This window comes from Protopterus annectens, chromosome 2.part2 (genome assembly GCF_019279795.1).
Source record: "Protopterus annectens isolate FY-2018-M chromosome 2.part2, PAN1.0, whole genome shotgun sequence".
In the NCBI taxonomy this organism is placed as follows: domain Eukaryota; kingdom Metazoa; phylum Chordata; order Ceratodontiformes; family Protopteridae; genus Protopterus; species Protopterus annectens.
Window position 1 is genome coordinate 572,893,495 of NC_056730.1, and position 21,316 is coordinate 572,914,810.

General features: G+C 38.5%; 1 protein-coding gene across 2 annotated transcripts in view; it reads right to left on the bottom strand.

Moving 5' to 3' along the window:
• The window catches only part of PGF (placental growth factor), a gene marked incomplete in the record, with an annotated part of 845,194 nt that overhangs the window by 186,350 nt on the left and 637,528 nt on the right, over window positions 1-21,316 (bottom strand).

The following is a 21,316-nucleotide window of genomic DNA, read 5'->3' on the forward strand; positions in this document are numbered from 1 at the left end:
CCAGTCCTGGCTTCAAGTGTGCGTTCTGTCTGGGTCCCCCCCAGGCTACCAGACCCACATGCTTGTCTCCAAGCCTTACTGCATGTAACAGCATGCACACAAGGTATTGCATTATCAAAATCATTCCCTATTAGGACATCTGCAGGGATATCCTCAAACACACCTACTCACTTGCTTCCTTTTCCACCCTCCCAGTCAAGGCAAACCCTGACCAAAGGCATTTGGAATGAGGTCCCTCCTAAAGTTCTGACTGGAGTAGACTGCCCAAGCAAGTAGTGCTCCTCTTCAACCATTGCAGACTACTCAATGGTTAGGTCAGAGGCTGTCTCTCTTAGCAGTGGCCTATTTCCCCATCTACTAAGATAGGATATAACATCTTGTGATACTTTCTTACCCTTGTTGTCTCCAGAAAACTTACTGCTGGCATTCTGTCATTCCAACTTACTGGCTTTCCCACCCTTTGTTCCCTACCTTGCCTCAATGGACATCTATATGCAACATGGCCTCACTGGTTGCATTTAAAACACTTAACCCTTAATCCCGGCCATGTACCTGAACTAGTGGCTTTCCCTGCTACTGGTGGACTCTGTTGGGCAGTTTAGGCTGCCCACCATGGGTTGCCTTAGACCCATGAGTAGCACTGTGTATCCCTCTCCTGTGCAGTGATGCCCTGCTTGATAGGTATAGGTCTCTCTTTTTCCCCAAATCATCTGCAGTGTTACATTCCCTATCTGTTAACCAGACTCTCATGTCCTCAGACAAAGTGCTAAGGGCTTGTTCCCTCACCAAAAGGTCTGCCAGCCCTTCAAAAGTGGTGAACTGACACCCACTCACCCATCTATGAAAATAAGTGTTTAACTGCAATATATTTATTTGCATCTATGCTCACAAAGCCTTTTTTCTATAAGCTTCAGGTGTTAACTTAAAACACTCTAATAGACAATTTTTAACAGTATTATAATTTAAGCAACCAGTATCAGGCAATTTAAAAATAGCAGTTGCAGCTTTACCATGGAGTAAGGGAGTCAGGAACCGTACCCAGATCCCTTGGTCAGCACTATGCTGTTTACACACCCTTTCAAATGTATGAATAAAACAATCAAAATTATCACCCTCTGTAAATTGTGGAAGAAATTTAAAGACCTTTGTTTGTTTCTGGGGTTCAGTTACTCCCTTTCTCATTACCTCCATGACCCTGGTGAAGAGTCAGGATCCCCTTTTCATGTTGTCTCTGCCTCTCATTCTTTTCAGCTTCCAGATGTCTCAGTCTCTCTACTGATTCTAATGCCATGTGTTTCTCCTTTCCTTCAGCCTCCAAAGGACACAGTCTCTCTGCTGATTCTAGTTCTAGCCATTTGGCCTCCAGTTCAAGTCTCTTTAAATCCAGATGAATTTTTAAGTCCTCTGTAGAAAGCTTGAACTGTCCATTTTCTGAGAGTTGTACTTCCTCCAAGGCCAGTCTGGTTGGCCTCCTGGTTGCTGGCCTGTGATGCAGCTGAAACCAAGGCTGCAATCATTTCTGCTTTAGTCAGGTTGGCATGCACCAGTCTTTTGGCTTGGCACATCTCATAGGTTCATAGGTTCATAGGCAGGTACTAGGCTATTGGCCCTAGGGCCTATACAAGCCTAGCCAAAAAGGTACCCTGGCTTTCCCCACCCAAGAAAATTATTTTCCTGTGCCCCTGTCGAGCAGAGCCACAGAAGTGATCCCCGGGGTGAATTTCTTATTACCCATCCAATCATCAAGATTTTTCTTGAAGAGTGCTAATGAGGAGCTCTGTCTGACATAGATAGGTAGTCTGTTCCAGAGTATGGGAAGTCTCTGGGACAGGACTCTATCCCTCCAGCATGTTCTGTTTATTGTGGTGACAAGGTTTAGATCCCTAGAGAGTGTAGCTCGGAGGAATTGGGATTTCTTTAAGTGGAGCATGTCCAACAGCTCTGGGTTTGACATAGCTTTGTATGTTAGGCAGAGATCACCTCTGAGTAGGCGATATGCGATGGAGTAAAGCTGGAGTTTTTTGAGACGGTCTGCGTAAGGCATCTGTTTGAGGCCAGTAATCCTCTTTGTGAGGTATTTCTACAGCCTTTCCAGTTGCTGTAGATGTTTTGTGAGGTACATACCAAAAGGGGCATTGTACTCTATAATGGGTCTAATGAGTGATGAGTAGAGGGGAACAATGACCTCTTTTTCCTGGATGAGAAACCTATTGTTATGAGGTGTGCCACGTAGAAGGATTTCCTGACCACTGTGGCGATGTGATTATCAAAGGAGAGACTACTGTTCACCTGTGTCCCAAGGTCTCTTATCACACTTTCATTGTTAAGTAGACTACCAGCTATGTGGTAGTTCATTGGTACAGAGTTTTTACCAAAGGGGATGACAATGCACTTTTTGGCATTGAGCTTGAGACCATGGCTTTGACACCAGGCATCTGTCTCAGTGAGGCCCTTTTGTAGGATGTCCACATCATTAGGAGTTTCGATTATGGCTCCTAGTTTGCAGTCATCTTCAAATTTAGTTAGCCAAAGACCTTCTGTGTTAGCCTGTACTTCAGAGAAGTAGATACCAAACAGGAGAGGACCCAGAACTGTACTCCACTTGTCACTGGTCTGAAGTCTGATTTGGAGTCTGCTACTTTCACAGTGTGGGTTCTGTCAGTAAGACAGTTGGCAACCCATTTTGTGACATAGGGATTTATACCTAGTTTAGTGAGTTTATCTATAATTCCAGAGTGGGGGATGGTGTTGAATGCCTTAGCGAGCTCTAGATAGGCTGTGTGAACCACCTTACCCTCATCTGTGGCTTTGGTGACTGCTTCAAAGACGTCTATCAGGTTTAGGAGACATGATCTGCCTTTTACAAACCTGAACTGTGTTGGGTCCAGAGTTTGGAGATCTCCAATGTCTTTGTTTATGAATTCCATGATGATACGTTCCATGGCCTTGCAGACCAGGCTCGTCAGGCTAATGGGGTAATAGTTCCCGGGGTCTGCTGTGTCTCTCCCCCCCTTTGTGGAGTGGGATAACTGTCATGGTGCGCCATTCAATGGGCACAAAGCCTGAGGTGAGGCTGTGATTGAACATGGTACTTGGGTGGGGTGCCAGTTCATTCAGTAGTTTGTGTAGAAGGCAGCCTGGGATTTTGTCAGGTCCCATGGAAGCTGTGTTCTTGGCTTTGGAGAATGAGGTTTTTACCTGTGCAGCTGTGATTACAGGAACTTTGCATTTTTACAGTATAAAGATGGGCCCTTTAGGGGGTGAGAGGGGGGTAAATTTAGCACTGAATCTATCTGCCAGTATGTTGGCAATATCAGTTGATTCTGTATATTTTGTGTCATGCTGTAACTCAGAGCAGATGTAAGTGCTGCCATTGAGATTCTTGACATAGCTATAGAATGCTTTGTGGTTGTCTTTAGAATCAGTGGCATTTTTTTTTTCATAACTAGCTTTGGAGAATTTTATGAGAGATCTCAGCTTCTTATTCAGGCTGACCAGGGAGTTCCTCCAATCGTGGGATTTTACTCCTTTTTGCAACAGTTTCTTTCTTCTGTTGTAGAGTTTGTTTATGGCAGAAGACCACCAGATTGGATTCCTTTTTTTGGAGGATAGCATCTTGGCTCTGTTAGGGATATCACGATCCACGCACTTGTTTAAGTGCTTATAAAGTGCATCTGTGTAGGATTCAGCGGTTGTACCTCCATTGTCCATCTGCATGGGTGTTGTGAAGTTTGCCACTTCTGTCTTAAGAAGCGTGAAGTTGGCTTTGGAGAAATTTTTTACAGTTGTTTTCCTAATGGGGGGTGGGAGCGGGATGTGGATGTCTAGGGTGATTAGCTTGTGGTCAGATCTGACCAACGAGGAGCTTACCTCTGGTGTGGAACACCAGTCGCCCATGTTGGTGATGACCAGATCTAGGATATTGCTGCCCCTGGTGGGGGTGCAGCTAAGTTGATCCAAGGCATTGGAATTGATGAATTCCAGAAAACGTTGAGCAAAAGAGTTGGTACATGAGTAGTTTTCCCAGTTAATGGTGGGGTAGTTGAAATCACCCATTATTAGGGTGTTGGGTTGAACCTTGATATTTTTCAGTGAATCAAGAAAAGAGGAGTGGGAATCCTGGGGCATGGTGGGGGTCTGTAGCAAGCTACAATCTGGATTGCAGTTTTGCCCAGAGTTAGTTGAACTTGGATAATCTCGGATGCATTATGCTGAGCAATTAGCTTTTAGGTGTGGATATCCTTAATGAATATGGACATGCCTCCACCTTTAGTGTTTCGGTCCAGGTTTGGTGGCCGAAAGGTGTGGTATGAATTATAGCCTGGTAATGCAGGGGTGCTCTCTGGATCTTTGAACCAGTTCTCTGTCACTGCACAGATGTCAATGTTCTCCATTTTAAGGAGTGCCTCGAGTGAGTGCATTTTGAGGTTTAGACTTCTTGCATTGAGTAGCATTACCCTCAGATTTTGCTTGCTTGTACCTGTTAGAGTGGTGAATGTGTCATTTGAACCTTGCATAAAAAAGGCACTATAGGGGTGGCAAGAGCCTTTGCCAGTATCCGGAATCCCAAGGGCGAGAGGTGCAGGCCATCTATGGCAAATCAGCGTGGTCTGTCGATCATGTCATCCCAGGCAGATAGATACTGAACCCCCCCTTAGAATGACACCAGAAGCTTAGCCAATTGTTGAAGTCAATCATTTTGTCCTCGTACTGTCGTATCATTCTGGGTGATGGCAGGATGCTACTCAGGGCTAGGGTCATACCTGCCTGGGCTACATTTTCATTTTAAAGTTTGGTACTTTATTGCCTAGAGGTTTAAATACATAATGCTGTTGGAAAAATGTGATCTAACTAATAGGCACTAATTTTATTATTTAATTGAATAATTGTTTTATTGATTGATCTGTGTGATTATTTAAACTGTGTTTTGTTACTGGTATTTTACTCCTTGAAGGCTTACAGTGGCCGAGGCGCTAGAGTGTTCAGAGTGTTCAGAGAATAAACGTGGCTTTTTTGGATCCTAGTTTGCTGTTTCTGTGTTGTACTGCTGTTTTCCATTTTAAGTTGTTGTTGCCTATCCATGGCCAGTGATCCAGCCTTAAATGTACCAAGAATTTTTAGAGAAGACAATGTCGGTTCTTCTCAACGAACATTAGATGGGTTTTTCAACACTAACCCAGACCGGAATTATGATCGTGCAGAGAGGTCAGCAAGTACTGAAAATACAGCGGATATTCCAGTATGGGAGCGCTTCCTCGCTGAAACCAGAAGCAAACGTCTGAATAATCCTTTTGCGAACATTGGTAAGCGCTCGATGGATGTTCCCATTGAAGTTAAATCTATCATTTCTAAATTGACTAATTTAATGAATAAAGAAACAGTGACGTATTATAATGTGAACAGTCTATCTACATATCTTGAATTAGATATCATTCCCAGAGGGCTCAGAGCAATTAAATTCCCATCAGAACCTTTTAATTCAACTTGTCAGCTTGATAAATCTTTTCAGACAAGATGGGAATGTGCAGCCCATCAGTGCTCGAGGGAATGGATCAAAATTCAAATAGAACGAGATAACATCAAACTTGTGAACCTTAAAAAGGACATTAATACAGTTTGCAATAGCTTGGTGAGTGTATTAGACAGGAACAGGCTCAATTCCTGTCTTAGAGACATTCAGGACAAAGTCAATGTTTTAGAAAAGAAAATAATTGTTGAAAAGATGCACAAGATACAAAGGGATTTGAGAGACTTTGAGAAGGGCAACATATACATATATCAAGCCAATCAACGTTCTCGTTTACCGGCTCAGTTATCCAATCAAATGAATGAGATTGGACAGAGACGTGATAGTACCTGTAGTGCGATTACACCCAATCAGATAGTGGATAAACCTACGCAAGTAACAGAGGCCAATGAGTATCCGAATCTACCATCTCCAGCGGACCGCCATTTTTTTCCCGAACAGTTTCGGAATGCAGGCAATTATGGTCAGCAATGCAAAAGAGGTTTTGGCGAACAAGAATATTACAGAAATGGGCCCCAACGACCATGGAGAGACAATAAGAGAACAAGATGGTATTAAATTTGAACTATTAACTGACAATGTGGTCAATTTATCGGGTTGTAATGTTTCGGAACACTTGGTTTCAGTTTTAAATCATGGTTTGAAGTTTGTGCCTACAGTACTTCCAAAAATTTATGAGTGTAAAATTGAATTATATAGTTTCATTAGGAAACTACATTTATGGTATTATTTTAATGTTTTGGTACCTAAAAATAGTGTTGTTAACAATTTCTCTGATATAGAGTGTGGTGATTCAGATACAGATGAATCATTTGTGTCTTGTGATAGTGAAGTTCATGAACAACGATATATAGACACAACAGATATTAAAGTAGACAGCACATTCATGCCTCCATGTTGTCATGATGGCATTAAAAAATTACACGCAATGTTAGATTTTGAAATAGAATTTGAGTTACAACATTTCAATAGGAACTTAGTTGAATATAACTTGTCTAAAACAGAATGGCAAGAGTTAAGAAATTTTTCGAAACAGAGTTGGTTATAAAGCCTTCAGATAAGGGTAACAAAATTATAATCATGCATCATACGCAGTATTTAGAAATGTGTTGGGATTTGTTAGGGGATGCAACAGTTTACAGTGTAGTTCATCAAGATGTAATTGAACAGGCAAAAATTAAGTATATTAATTTAATTCAAAGGGGTCTACGTTTAGGCTATTGGACCGAATATGATGTAAAGAATAAATTTTGTTTAACAGATACTAGTCCTGCATATTTTTACTGTCTCCCGAAATTACATAAGAGTTTAGATAAACCACCAGGCAGACCTATAGTATCTGCTAAGAAATATTTTTTACATAATCTAGGTGTTGTGTTACATAAAGTACTATTAAAAGAAGCTGTTGGTCTTCCTTCTTATATTAAAGACTCTTTTGATTTTTTAGATAAAATAAAATCAGTTATTTGGAACAAGAATATGTTTTGGATCACTTTAGATGTCAAGAGTCTTTATACTAACATTCAACATAAATTTGGCTTAGAAGCCTTGTTTAATAGTATGGGAGACTTGCCATTTACACATTATATACTTGACCTTGTACAATTCTGTTTAGAAAATAATTATTTTTATTTTGAGAATTTAATGTTTCAACAGAAACAGGGAACAGCTATGGGGGCCCCATTCGCTCCGATGTACGCAAACATATTCATGGGTTTGGTGGAAAAAGAATGCATCTATAGTAATATATTTGTACAAAAGTATATGAAAATGTATTATAGATACATAGACGACCTGATATTTTTATGCGAAGGGGGAAATGACCATATACAGAATTTTGTAACAGAAATTCAAAAAAATAGATTTAATATTAGTTTCGATGGGATACAATGGGGTCAGTCAGTAAATTTTCTAGATATCAACTTACAGGGCATTGAAGGTTCACCAATATTAACAAGCTTACATAGGAAATTTGGTGACCCACATGATTTTTGCAAGCTAATAGTTGTCATCCTGCACACACTATTAAAGCGTTGCCATATGGGGAATTCTTACGAATTTCAAGAATATGTAGTAATGATGAGGTGTTCTTTAAGGAAATTCAAGCAACTAAAAAAATGTTTTTGAGAAGAAAATATGACAATGAATTAGTGGAGGCTGACATAGAAAAAGTTGTAAATACAAGATATGAAAGATGTAGTAACAAGAAGAATGCTGGTAGGTATAGAGTTAATAGAGAAAGTAATTTGGCAGATAATATATTTGTAGTGTCCACGTACAATGTATGCAGTGATATAATAAAATCTAAGATATCACATTTTTGGGAGTTTTTAGATAATTTTGATGAATTAAGAAACTTAAGAATGAAGAAATTAATATTTTCTTATAAAAAAGGTACAAGTATCAAAGATATGGTGGTACATACAAAATTTTCTAGACCAGAGGATAAAATATCATTTCAACCATCGAATTTAGTGACATTCCCATGTGGTAAGTGTCAGGCTTGCCCTTTTATACATAGAGTTTTTTTAAATATTAATAATATACATTTTTGTCCAGATGGTTTATATAATTGCAGGACAAATAGGGTGGTTTATGCCATTACATGTGGATGTAAAAAGTTTTACATTGGGCAAACTAAAAGAATGTTCAAAATTAGGCTTTTAGAACACTTGAGGGACATACGTAATAAGAAAATAGAGAGCCCTTTGGCTCAACATTTTTGTGAATTTCATAATGGTAGCAGTGATAGTTTAAAAGCTACCATTTTACAACAGGTAGCAAAATTGGAGTCTGATGACTTGGTGGTGGGGAAATTACTTTTGAAAAAGGAAACCATTTTCATTTTAAAGTTTGGTACTTTATTGCCTAGAGGTTTAAATACAGAATGCTGTTGGAAAAATGTGATCTAACTAATAGGCACTAATTTTATTATTTAATTGAATAATTGTTTTATTGATTGATTTGTGTGATTATTTAAACTGTGTTTTGTTACTGGTATTTTACTCCTTGAAGGCTTACAGTGGCTGAGGCGCTAGAGTGTTCAGAGTGTTCAGAGAATAAACGTGGCTTTTTTGGATCCTGGTTTGCTGTTTCTGTGTTGTACTGCTGCTAGGGTCATACCTGCCTGGGCTACAAGATTGGAGATCTCCTCCATGTCTCTTTTCATGTAGTCCAAAGAGGTACGTCTCAGGTCATTCACACCAACATGGACAATGACAGAGTCATAGTTGTACTTGTTGTGGAGTGACCTGACTGCGTGCATTATTTGGGGGATCCTGGCACCCGACAGGCAGCTGACAGTAACTTTCTCCTTGTTTAGCCTGGTGAGAGGAGCATCGGTGTGCCTGACTGTAGAGTCACCTATGACTAGAGTGTTGGGTACGTTATGCGTAGTTGAGTGGCACACTCAGTATGTGGGCTATGTGTCATTTGGGTTGTGTTGGGGGGGGTGGAGGTTGCTTGCATTTCTGCTTTGGAGGTCTAGGTTGTTCAGGCAGATTTTTACTGAGAGCCTCCATGAATGTAGGTGTGTGTTTTGTGCTTCTCTGTGTGTGTTTTGGTGGTGTAGGTTTTGAGGGACTATGTGATGAGTGTGGTGTGGTGCAAGTATTTAGCTTCTCCTCTTGACTGTCTAGCCCAGTCTTGAGTGAAGAGAGCTTTGCTTCCAGTTTGGCTATCTAAGTGCATCTCTCACAGGTCGTAGTGTTGGGTGGTAGGAGAAGAGGGTTGTCTGTGTACATGAGGCAATTGCTGCACTGTTCCAAGTTGCCCAGACTCATCAGGTAGACAGGAGAAAACACCGGGAGCTGACCTTTAGACATACCTGGATAGGTGCTTATTTATTAAGTACTAAAAACTGTTTTCCTCTAGACAAGTAAGGAAATTTGAGTACTGTAGTAATTTGTAGCTTATTTAGTGCTTACAATGAGTTCTGAACAAGTGCTGAGCTCAAAGAAACAGATTTGAGTGCTAAAACTAAAAAGCTGGCTAGCTGCAAGGGAAAATTTGAAGAGCAGACGTTATAGCATCAGGAACAGTTTAACCCTAGTTAAGGGGGGGGGGCTCAGGAGCTTATAAACAGTCCTGGATACAGCAAATCTGTAACTGGACAAGACCTGCCACAGGAAGGAGGGGAAGCAAGCTTAGAATTTTTTTTCAGTAAAGTGGAAATGGAGAATGCTGGAACAGAAGTTAATTCAAGGGTAAGAATCTGAGTGGGTTGACCTTCACAAATATTCTGTATTAGATTGAATGATCTAATGACACTAGACTGGGAGGAGTGTCACAGATCAAATATACAGTATGGGCTGGCAACTGCCAAGCCACCGAGTATAAGAACACCACACAACACTAGGGAGGGTGGTTGGGAAAATTACACTTCCTAGCTGTAGCCACTAAATGAAAGTTTTAAACAGATCAAGGAGCAAGCAGAGTCTCAAGAATGCTTTTAACTGTAAACAGACTAGATTAGAACACAGAAACCTCAAAAAATCAAAAATGCACAGACTAGATTAGAACACAGAAATCTAAAAAAATCTAAAATGCACAGAAAAGCTCGGATAGAGCACTCACAAACAGAAAATACAACTCTCAGTATGAAAAAGCTGTTTATAGTTAAGTAATTCAGTAAACATGCAATTAGAGTAATGAAACAGTATCTAGCAATGAAAAATACAGTTAAAATAGTATAAAACAGTACATAAATGCAACAGTAAAAAAAAGCTTTATAACAGTGCAAAATGTAGTAAATTAACTGTATAGCACAATTCTAAGTGTTTCAGAAGTGCAGTTCAGTGAAATAAGTGTAAGAAATAACTTATCCTGCTCTTAGAATCTTAAGGAATTTCCGCTTAGTTTCAGTAATGAAATACCATCCACAGCCTGATAAAACAAGCACATCCTTTTCAAGACACAAGGTTTATATACCAGTAAGGATGGAAGAGTTAGAAGATCAAATTACCACTCAGTCCCTCCTGTTACCCAGTCACTCATACTACAGAAGGTCAGGAGGCCCTATTACTCTCAATAATAATGAAGACAGACTATCAGCAGAAAATGGCTGCCAGAAACACAGGAAACTTAAACTAAACTACCAGGCCTAGACAACAGTAAGCCTCTATCAAGATTATGCCACCTGAGCAGAACACAGAAACCTCACTTTAGAAGCATAGAAAGAACACTCACAAAGAGAAAATACAAGTCTCAGTATGAAAAAGCAGTTTACAATTTATTAATTAAATAAAATTGCAACTATAGTAATGCACACTATTACAGTTCCTAGCTTTAGCCACTAAATGAAAGTTTTAAAACAGATCAAAGAGCAAGCAGACTCCAGAGAATGATTTTAACTGTAAACAGACTAGATTAGAACAAAGAAACCTCAAAAAATCAAAAATGCACAGACAAGATTAGAACACAGAAACCTCAAAAAATCAAAGATGCACAGAAAAGCTTAAATAGAGCACTCACAAACAGAAAATACAACTCTCACTATGAAAAAGCAGTTTACAGTTAAGTAATCTCAGCCAACTGGCTCATTGTCTGCTTGCCATATTCCTCTGCTGACATCCTTGCCTCCTCTCCCTGACTAACTAAGCTAACAAAAAATAAATAAAACTATTGTGATGTGAAACTGTGAATGTTCACTGTATGGCTGATTGAGAGTATAAGCACCTTCCTTAATGACCACTGTTTACAGGCTACAGGAATTCAATATCCACACCACTGAATCCCAATATGTGGCTATCTCACCACTGCCACCAATATAATGTGACACCCACCCACTGGACCAGTAATCAAACAACCTCAATCCTCACCAGTGGGGAACGTATATTGGGTGGCTGACAAGTTACATACACAGTATTTCCAGATGCAACTATGTGCATCAAGTGCAATTTCCCTTAAGACTACACAGAAACCACAGTCAGTCTGGAGCTGTTTCTCCCTTTTCTCCAGATCTTCCAGTAAGACTCTCCACTGGCACAGCTATAGAGTTGAGATCTCAGCTGAGTGGCCATGCCAAGACCTCCATCACCCTCTCTGTTGAACCAGTGCTTCATGTCTCTGCCCAAGTAGCTGACAGAGACACACTCTATGAGGTTTGATTTATATATACATACACACACCTGGGAAAGGCTGGCATAAGTTTAATAGCTATGCTCCCTTCTGCCCAGACTATAAGGTAGTTTTTACTGCTGCCAGCTAATTCTTTCTAATCTACTTTAAGGCCCTTAACATAGGGTGTCCAATCTTACTGTGTAATGTTGCTATCAATACAAATAGGAGTTTGAACAACAGCAAGGCTATTAGGAGTGGCCCATAGTGTCACCAAATAAATATGAAAGCACTCTCAGAACTTAAATATGTCTCACAAATAGCCAAAATGAAAGGTTTAAATATATGTAATGAGAAATACTAAAAGAACAAGAAAATACTCAGTATATAATCACAGTAACATAGTTCAGAATCACAGGAAATATTTAAAACAACATTGCAGGACAGTCTCAAATAAATAAAGAAAAACATCTCAATTAAGCTTTGCTATATTCCTGACTATATCTACAGAATTACTACATCCTAGTTAACTTACTTATAGAGCAAGCAAGGCAGTTGTGGTGAGTGGGTCTTCCAGCTGATGTTGTCAGGTCAAAGAAAATGCAGAATACTTAGTCTCTCTCAGAGAGTTCTTAAATTAATATCTGAAATATTACTGCTGGGATAGCTTGTAGAATGACATCACTTCTTGTCATCTGACTTCAGTTCCCAGGCTCAAAACTACCATTGATGCCTGCTGGTAGCATTTAGCATATGCCTGTGAAAATACATAGACCTCAGATCTCTTGGCAAATGGCAGAAGTTCTAAAATAATTTACATTCTTCCACATTTAAAGGCAATGCAAAAAACTTATTTAGTACAGACACTATGTCTCCTGTTGCACCGAAACTGAAAGATAACATCTTTTTCATGGCCCAGCCATAAAGTAATTTAATTGCAACTATTTTTTCTGAAGTTTTACAAGTTAACCATCTGTGTTTCAGTTTCTCCTGTCAAAATATATACATTTAAACAATTCAAATAGTGTGCATACCTTTCTCTTCTTTTCCAGTAGGGTACACTGTGGATACATCTTTAAGCTCAGTACTTTGTGAAATACCTTTTCAAAACACACTTCTGTACCAGCCATCTTATATGACATACATTATAATATATTTGTAACACATGCATCTTACATGAAGCATGTTGACATTCACAAATGACAAATAACCATTTACAGAATTCCAGATAGCTGTGCTGGCAGTATCTCCTTTTATTATACGTCTATATAAATCATACCGATATTCACAAATGACATATAATTATTTACAAAATTCCAGATAGCTGAGCTGGCAGTATCTCCTTTTGTTACACTTCTGTATAAATCATACCAATATTCACAAATGACATATAATCATTTATAAAATTCCAGATAGCTGGGCTGGCAGTATCTATCTCCTTTTGTGACAATCAGATACAAATATCTGCTTGTTATGAAATCTATAGGTGAAGCTTTTGCATCATGACTAGCCTGTCTTCATGTATATTCTTTAGTTTTAGTCTCGGCTTTTGTAAATGATGTCTTAGCTTCTTTCTTGTGTACCCATTTGGCCAATGCCTTTTTGCCTCATCCTCAAGACATTAATTTCTTGAAGATTTGATGAAAACATCTATTTATAGTCTGCAGTTTTTGTTTCCTGATCTTGACTTTTCTTTTCTACTTCTTTTATTTGCAGCAGTACTTATTTTACCAGTAGGAGCATCAGTTGCTCTGGTAGTTTCCTTTTGAGTCCATCACTGTTAGCACTAAGATGTCTAATTTCTGCATCTTTTTTGCTCCTTTTCCAGTTTCTACACACTGTTTTCTATCTCTTTTAAAATGGGCTTTCATACTTTTTTTGGCTTCCTTTGTTTTGGTCTTTCTGGAGCTGTGGGCATGACATTCTTGTAGGTTTAAATGGTCTCCAGTATTAATAATTCATTACTCAGGAAGACTTGCTTTTTATTTATGCTTCTCATATAGTAAGAGTCACTGTGACATGAACTTCCATCATTTACAGGTGATTTTGACATATCCTCTTTCTTCTGATTTCAGTTCTCAATACATTGGGCTTATACCTTCACACAAAGATCCCAGCAAAATGAAGTATCTACCCACATGTCACACAAACACAGTTCTCTTCTAGTTTCAGACAGCACTCCAAATTTCTAGCTGACAAAGATTTATTACATGCTTTAACCACAGGGAGATTCACAAAAATGATGGTTCATGCAAACTATTTATTTTTTACTGTTGCAACATATATTCCGAACTGTCTTCTACAACTTAAGATTCAGTTTTGTACACACTTTGACTTCAACCTTTCTTTGTTGCAAAAGTTCCCATTAGGTTCCTTCTACAAGTACTGAGTTCATTAAAAAGGTAACGTAACTTTCTTATTAATGCACTACCCTTTTCCTGTCTCAAGATTTTCTTTTTTTTTTTATACAAAGGTAGTCAGGACAATGTAGAAATGATACTGGGTTTATATTTCTGTGTCAATACTTTCAGTTTTGGAATACTACACTATTAAACCCTTAGCCTGGGAGTACTTCCTACAGTTTTCTTTTCATTTACCTCCAGAGCACATTTCAACCAACAGCGAGTTTATAACCAAATGTTCATACTCCCAGAGTATATTCATTACTGCAGCATTAGCCTTCACTTTAGAAGACTACACCTTAGTTTTTCTTCGGAAGAGAAAGTAGCTACGTTTTATCAGTGTGCAAAGCGTGACAGGACAACAGTCCGTTCAGCAAGGCATTTTAAATTAGTAGTTTATGTTCTCACTGTCAAACGTCTCTAAACACAACAGTCGATAAACTCACTGTTCAGGGTCATAAAATAAGTAAATAAGATAAGATCCATATTAATTGAAAACCATTAATACAGATGAAAATTTAATTGGATCTCAGCCTATTAAAAACTGCTAAACTCTATCAACCAATGTAAAATAGCACCTAGTCTCTCTCCGACTAGCTGATCTTCTCGACATACACAATCCTCCCACAACCTTATCCTACTTACTGCACTACATAAGTTTACCAGAATCCTGACTCTAACTGTAAAACGTATGTCCTGCTCCCTAAGCCAAAATTTCCTGATCACTCTGTAACCCTAAAGTTTCCCTCACATTCATGAAATCTAAACTCCCCAGGTGCTACCTAACCCTAAAACTGACCTCCTATTCCCTAAACAAAAACTTGTCATTCATTCTAAAACCCTAAAAGTCCCGTCCCAACCTGTAAACACAAACTCCCTGATCAGTCCCTAACCCTAAAACTCCTATCCTGTTCCCAAAGCCTAAACTCCCTAATTACTCCTTTACTCTACATCTCCTTTTCCCCAATCCTAAATTTCCCAGTCACTCTCTAACCTAAAGACACCCCCCATTTCCTAATCCTAAAATTCCTGTTCCCCTCCCTAAGCTTAAAATCCCTGATTACCATCTCACTCACTCTCCCTAACCCTAAATATCCCACCTATCAAGTTTACCGTGTAAGTGAACAGCACATTCCCATTCAGGTACACTGTTAACTGAAAACACCAGCACAAGATCAGACACACAGTTTGACCACCAGTGAAGTAAAACCTATACACTTTGACAAAATGCTACAAGACATACCTTCGACAAAAGCACCACAAATGAAATGAATGTGTGTGTGTGTTTATATAAAGACAGTTCCCCTGCATTTGAATGAACATACATTTGTTCGACAAATGCATGGGTGTGACTTAATGTTGATGGTATGGATGGCTGAATGGTGGATATGTCGATGGTATGGAATGTCGATACTGGTAAGTGGGGTTGGGGGGTTGACAGTATGTGTACATGTGTATGTGTGTGTGTGTGTGTGTGTGTGTGTGTGTGTGTGTGTGTGTGTGTGTGTGTGTTTATATAGAGACAGTTCTCCTGCATTTGAATGAACATACATTTGTTCGACAAATGCAGGGGTGTGATTTAACGTTGATGGTATGGATGGCTGAATGGTGGATATGTCGATGGTATGGAATGTCGATACTGGTAAGTGGGGTTGGGGGGTTGACAGTATGTGTACATGTGTATATGTGTGTGTGTGTGTGTGTGTGTGTGTGTGTGTGTGTGTGTGTGTGTGTGTGTATGTGTGCGTGTATGTGAGTGTGTATGTGAGTTAGGGTTAGGCTCGGGGATGAGTGAAGGATGGGTGTTGTGTGTCTGTGTCTGAGTTTGTGCATTTATGAGTAAGGGTTAGGTATTAAAACACCCTAATATGAGAAAGCTTATATCATTCAGTATAACAAATACTCTAAGGAAATAAGAAATGCTATTAAAAATAAGTGGAATATTTTTAAGGTAAATTCAGAAATGCTCAAACTGCTTGGAGTTAGAACGATGTTCGTTACAAACACTACTTCAAAGTTTAAAAGGCTTTAGAGACTAAACCAACTGTGTAGAATAGGTTTACCAGGGTACAAATGCTTGTGGTTGTTGTAGCCAATGTTCTTTTATTATTAAAGAAATTCAACTTTCTTTAGACAACGTATTGAAAAGTAAAGTTGTTTTCCAAAAAGGGAACTGTAAAACTTGTAGAATAGTACAGCTGGCTAAGTGTGAAAGTTGTACATGTTACTAACACTGAACATGCATGGAAAACTCGTATTTACGAACACATATGACATTGCTAATAAAAGAGAAAATAATGCAGTATATACACATTCACTTGAATGTGCGAACTTCAAGAAGTTTACTTTTGGTATGCCTGAACAAATAAACACTGATCCACTGGGGGGTGACTGGATTTTTTTTTTTACGTAACAAAGAACTACAGTGGCAGCTAAGGTTGGCAGCTATGTTTCCACCAGGGTTAAATTATTCTATATCCATTGCACCAGTTTTAAGGATGAAGGCTACAAAATTGTAATGATGAATAATTTCAAGGGCCTATAAATAAAATTTATGGCACTTTATAGAAATGTGTAAAAATAACTATAACATCTAATTTATTTTACATATAAAAGTATTTTTATTTAAAATTTAAATAAGTCATTTTATGCATAAGAAGTATTTTAAATTCAAATAAGTTTTATTTTATGCATAAAAAGTATCTTGGTATTTATAGGGTTAAATTTTCTTTGATGCACAGAAGATAATTAAAATTAATTAATGAGTTTTACATTTAGCCAATGGAATTTGGTGGCTATTGTATTTAAATGAACTTCGGTTGATGTTATTTTGTATTCTGATGAAGTCCCCGTTTATTAGTGATGAAAGTGCTCAATATTTATGGTGGTTTTTACATTAAACTGTGGATTTTAACTTGGATAGCCCTCATTTTGGTGCATTTTCATGTTTTTGTTTCAAGGTTTTAATGACAGTAAGTTTAGGCTTATGGATGGGAGAAGGGGCACGGTTAGGATTAGCACCCATTGCTAATGTGGTGCAGGGCCCCTGCTCTCTTTAGTAACGGGTGCTAACCTCAACAGTGCCCCTTCCCCCAACCCTCACCTTACACCTTAATGTCATTAAAACCTCCCCATAACACTGCCACTATTCAGACAAATGTGAGGCTAGTTTTATGGAGCAGTTTAATTTTAATATCGGGAGATGAAATAGTTTTCCTGCCTCTATATTATTGTTTTGTTTTTGCCACTATTATGTATGATTGAGCTTATTTTGCTGGTGTTTTACATTTGACATCATGGAGGTTCGGTCATACACATTAGACCCAAATATAAAAACATACACATACTTACACACACACACACACACACACACACACACACACACACACACACACACACACACACACACACACACACACACACAGTGTGGGTGTTTATATGTGTGTTTTTATATCTATATAATTGTTTTCTATTTATGTATTTTTACTGTCCCTGTTTACACAAGTAAACCCCTTCCTCACCCTTCTGACTCATCCAAATCCATCACTGGTCATATGCACACTGCCTTTCTCCAACTGTTTGGATTTTTTTTATTATGCCTCTCCTCTCTCTCCCCTCTTCACCTGGCATGCTGTGATATCAATCTAGGCAAGCTGCAGACACAATACAGTGCAAATCCTTGTTCTTCTGTAGCAGAGCTGGCATCCCTGAAATCCTTGGTAGAAGTCCATATCTGAATGCCTTCCAGCCATGTAAACTTTCTTGTCATCCCACTCTTCCAGGGGAGGTCACTACACCCATCAAGGCTTTTTTCTTCACTCCTTAACATGTCCTTATCCACCACAGCAGCCTGATACAAACCATCTAACAATATCAGCCCCTTGGCACAAGTACCTACTCTGACCTCAGTGTATTTACTGTACTGCTTGATAACCTTATATGCCCGAAGCCTTCTTGTCACCCTTACCTTGACACCCAGACACTGCTGAGTCTAAGTATTTACATAGAACCTGACATCTCCTTCCTCCCAGGATGGTTGAGCAGGTATCCTACCCTCTTTCTCACTATGCTCTGCCAGCACTTATGGTGCTAATCGAGCCCCAGTCACCAGGGGTGCAGTCAGGGCTTCATTCCTCATTCCCATGCAGGGGTATGAATACATAGTTAAATCTTGTGTAACATTTCAAGATTAACAGTTTAAAACTACTGAGCAGAAACATGAAATTCTGCAAAGTGTCAAATGTAATGACAGGTGGCACATATTTGTCTACAAAATAATTCTAAACATAACTTTAGCTTTTTCTGAAGGGGAGCTGTGTTCCCATGCACAAATATTTGTATACATGACTAAATGATAAGGTAAGTGAAGACTGACGGATAATCTCTATCTGGACTTTTAAACATGTACTAAGGAGTCTACAGAACTGTCATGAAGAAAATGATGGCATGTCTAAAATGTTTTAACGTTTACAGCAGCCAGCTGTTCTGGTGGCATAGAGGGCTAAAGTCCTGACTATGACCCAGCTGAACCAGGTTCTGTTAGCAACTCGAGCAATTGAATGAGTGTGCATACCCATCTCCATGGCATGTGGTTATGTGAACCTTCCCTGTGGTGGTCTCTGGTGAAGACTGGGGATGTCACTCTGGTGGGGGGGCATAGTCCAAGGAGGGGAAAGAATGATGCGCATGGATGAGCTGCTCCAGAGGCATGGTACTACACTATACACCCACATTGCACGCTTGTCCCTCAGATGAAACCACAGAACTGCAGTGGGGGGTATAACAGGGTAGGCCCAAAGTGCAAAAAATAAAATGCTTAGACAGTTACAGCCAAGAACCCCCAGGATGCTGTTAGGTTTTGTGAGTGGCACCAGATACTTTGGTGGAAGTTTATGGAAAAATGGAGAAGCTTGTGGACTCATGTTGGCCACGTGGCACCAGATAGAAAGGCTGCAGTATGAAGCACAGATCTTAAAGTGCTAAAAGAAGAGATTTACAGCAGATCTAGAAGAAAGTGGTAGACTTACCACAGAAGGCCACAGGTGGGAGGTTTCTGTTGCATTTTAAATTGGTTCTATGAATAGTACAGTCACAGAAGTGAAGTCTAATTGTTAAAGGGTACACAGTGATCCAAGAACTGCTACATAGCTAAACTGATTAGTGAAGTTCTACAATGGTTTATGTAAAATGACACACAAAAATAATATTGTGCAGACTTTCACTCTTGTGCACATTTTTCAAGTGTTAATATAAACAGCATCAACACAGTCTGCGTAGCATACTTACTCAATCTATCTTTTTAATCACTTATGAAAAAAGCAATTAAAGTATACAAAGCCTAAATATAGCAATACAGTTCTGTTGCTAATCTATTCAAACTGGTAAATCCTAAGACTTTATGCTATGTGTACCAGCTAAGTTCATTAAACCTTTTAGAAATGCGCTGTTAAAATCAAATACTTATTCATAGAATATTTATACTCCTGTATTATATTCCCTAAAACATCATTCATTTTGCTTTCTTAAACATTCTGGATTACATCCATATGTAATGTATAAATATGACATTTGTATACAGTAACCTATGATACAACAAAGAGAATCCTTGGTGCACTTGAAAATAATGTTAGATACACGTTACCTGGTTTTGATTGTTCTGTACACTTTACTGTAGCTTGGAAACTCATATATCTGAAAGAATATTATATTCATGTGATGTTTTTCTGATTTATGTATTATAGCTTTGTATGTTTCTTGCTGTAGCCAAGATGAAACTGTAAAGGCCCTTTTGGTTGAAGTGTACCTAACTGCTAAAAGTAAACAAAAAAGTAGATGTCACTTTTAACAGTTTGTACTGAGGTTTTGTGATCCCAGCTGTAGACAAAGTGTGTGGTTTTGTTTGATATTTTTGTTGTAATTTGTGTAGCAAGGTACAAAGGAAATATAGAATGCTGCTTAATTGGAAACCATTGGGCTTTTTCCAAAGCAATGTAGTGCTGCTTTTTGGAGTTACGAATGTGAGTCCACACTCTACTTATGAAGATCTGCCTTAGATTTAACTTAGAGAGTAAAGTTTTGGATAGCAGATGCAGCCCAGATTCTGCCTGCAGTATGAATATATGTTTGGCTGTAGCCAAGTGTACCTTTGTGGAAAGAAACATGAAGACTTTCTAGGCAAACATTACCTGTTTATTGAATTAGGTGCAACAGACATTACTCTGTCACTAAAGACAAGACCAGGTCTTGCCGAATGCCTGGGTGTTTAAAATCTATATCCTTTCAAGACTGGGCTTATTGGGGTGTTGAATGTTTTTTTCTTAAATATTTTTATTAATTTTAACAAATAAACAACTTACTGCAGCATTTAAATATATAAGGAATTATAACATTTAAGCAAGGGTGTTGAATGTTCTAAATGCAGGTAACATGGCTTAATAAATTATTGAAGACAAAGGGTACACTTTTTATTCATTCGTTTTTCATTACTGATTCCCAAAGTACCTCTGCCCAGATGCACTGTCTGAGAGAATGTCATCTGAATCTTGATTCTGAAGTGCTTATTAAGGAGATCATTTATAAAGCACCTACCTGGGCCATCCCTGAAATCTATCTATGCTATCTTAATTAGCAAAATATGGCTAACCCTAACACAGGCCTAATGTGATTTTTGTTAATCTTTATTCCATAAGATTACATTATGAAAGCAAAACCTGTTTCTGAGACTATATCTCTCCATTCACTTACAATGGGAGTACTACAATATTCTGTATATTGTCTACATTTGACAAATGTCATTTGTTCTGTTTACCTGTTCCCTTTCCGTCTTTTGTTGCTATTTTGTTAAATGCTTTTAGAGGTACATTTTAATGTTAAACATGAAACAGTTGTCAGCATAACAGATCAGATCTGTATTGCCTCTTTGTACTTTTTTGATGTTTTTGATGAGGTGTGGGGTTGGTCATCTGTGAAAGATAATGCACACTTAAAAGGACTGGCTACAGTTTGTACCTTGGTTTAGGGCACTTTTATTTATATTAGAGCAAATTTTTTTTATTTATTTGCTTATTCTTATTTACACTTTGTTAAAAAAGTTAGTCCCACTGAGCCAACAACCTCTTTTAAAGTGTTACCTCGGGTGATATTCATACTGAGGAGAGAAAATTTGGCCAAGGTACTAGGGAACTCCCCCAAATCCTTGTTATTTATCACTGGTGTAACAAAGTGAAAGCTCATGTTATCTGTCTATTAGATGCAAGATTCTGGGAAAATGTTAAAAGACAACAACAAAAATTATTATTATGGAAAAATACAATTATGTGGAATTTTGCGA